This window comes from Aotus nancymaae, unplaced genomic scaffold, assembly GCF_030222135.1.
Source record: "Aotus nancymaae isolate 86718 unplaced genomic scaffold, 86718_ANA_hifiasm-v0.15.2.pri h1tg000012l, whole genome shotgun sequence".
Taxonomy (NCBI): Eukaryota; Metazoa; Chordata; class Mammalia; order Primates; family Aotidae; genus Aotus; species Aotus nancymaae.
Genome location: NW_026988423.1, coordinates 28825921 through 28827726, shown reverse-complemented (window position 1 = coordinate 28827726; position 1806 = coordinate 28825921). Strand labels below are relative to the sequence as shown.

General features: G+C 39.8%; 1 pseudogene; it reads left to right on the top strand.

Moving 5' to 3' along the window:
* The first annotated feature begins 279 nt into the window (after positions 1 to 279).
* Positions 280 to 1495, top strand: LOC105729663 (olfactory receptor 8B3-like; annotated as a pseudogene).
* Positions 1496 to 1806: the final 311 nt, after the last annotated feature.

Below are 1806 nucleotides of genomic sequence, written 5' to 3'. Positions count from 1 at the left end.
CATTCTAGATGTAGGGCTTTGATTCTGTGATATGGGGCAGTAACATAACCTCTCCTAGACTTTGATCCCTTGCTTTTGGATTGGAAACAACGTCCTTTGTTTCCTCCCCGTACCTGCGTTGAATCTACCTTAGAGGCCAGCACAAGGTTGTCACAGCCTCTGCCTTTAACTTTATTGGTAATAAGAGGACTCAAGTGAATGAAGAATTTAAGAAATGAGGGATGAATGATTCTGTCCTGGTCCACTCTTCTCCTTTATCTTTTGTTTTTTTCAGCAGTCATGTTTGCATGTGGTAGCACTGGCCTTCATGCTATTAGGCTAAAGTGGTGGTGTTCTCTGCTGTATTTGGCTTACTACAACTTGAAAAAGGGGAAGTCAGTGTCACTCAGTGTCATGATAGTAGTAAAGGCAGATTATGTGAGTCCATATTAGGCTAGTCTCAGATAATCCCAGCATATACTCTACTTGTACAAGAGGAGAAATTGTGAGGAGAGATATGTTGCTCTTGAATGGAAGCTTTTTTTCCTGTGTCCACAGATACCCTTAGAGAAGAACGGCTCCTGAAAATGGCTCTTTCATGACTAAAATCATTTTGGGGGTTAACAGAACAGCCAGATCTCCAACTTGCCCTGTTCTTTCTGTTTCTAGTAATGTATATGGTCACTGTGTTGGGAAATTTGGACTTGGTAACTGTCACTGTGCTCAATTCACACTTTCACACCCCATGTACTTTTTCCTCTTTAACTTGTCCTTCATAGATCTCTGTTATTCTTCTGTGTTTACACTCAAAATGTTGATGAACCTCATAACAGAGAAGAATATTATCTCCTACATGGGGTGCATATCTCAGCTTTTGTTTTCCCTTTTTTTTTTTTTTTTTTTTTTTTGCATTTCTGAATGCTATGTGCACACCTCAATGGCCTATGATCACCATGTAACCATCTGTAACCCACTTTTGTATAATGCTGCCATGTCCCCTAAAGTGTGCTCTCACCTTATGCTTGGTTCATACTTGCTGGCCTTTTCTAGTGCCATGGCTCATACTGGATGCATGCTGAGACTGACCTTCTGCAATGCAAACACCATCAATCACTATTTGTGTGACGTCCTCTCTCTGCTCAGCTGTCCTGTACCGGCACCTACATCAATGAGCTGGTGGCTTCCATTGCAGCAGTCATCATTTTCATTGTGCCCATTGCCATCATATTTATCTCTTGTGGTTGCAGCCTCTCCATCATCCTCCACATCAGCTCCAAGGAGGGCAGGTCCAAAGCCTTGAACACCTGCAGTTCCCACATAGTTGCTCTTTATCTGTTCTTTGGATCATGTGCATTTATATATTTCAAACCATCTTTTGCTGGGTCCATGGATGAGGGAAAGATTTCTTCTGTCTTTTACACCAATATAGCTCCTTTGATGAACCCCTTAATCTACAGTTTGATGACTAAATGTTCCACTGTCTCTGAGAAAACACCCTAGTAGGAAAAAAATTTGATTAGAAACAGTATCTTTCTGCACATGTAGTTATAGGATAGGGAGCTTCTATTGTTATTTATGATAATTTAGTAGTACTCCTCTTATCCTAATTCTTTCTTACTACAGTGGAGAAAATTGGAGTCTTCTCTCAGTAATTTATTTCCCCTTTCCATAGAGCATGTCTTCCTCCTTTGCTCATCATTTGTGTAATTCTTTTCTCTTCACATTTTTCTTGGATAGTGGTAGCATTAAAGAAGAAATTTATATTTTTATATTGTATTTTCAACATTACTCTTTCCTCCTGGAAAAGATAAATTGCCTGCAAATGAT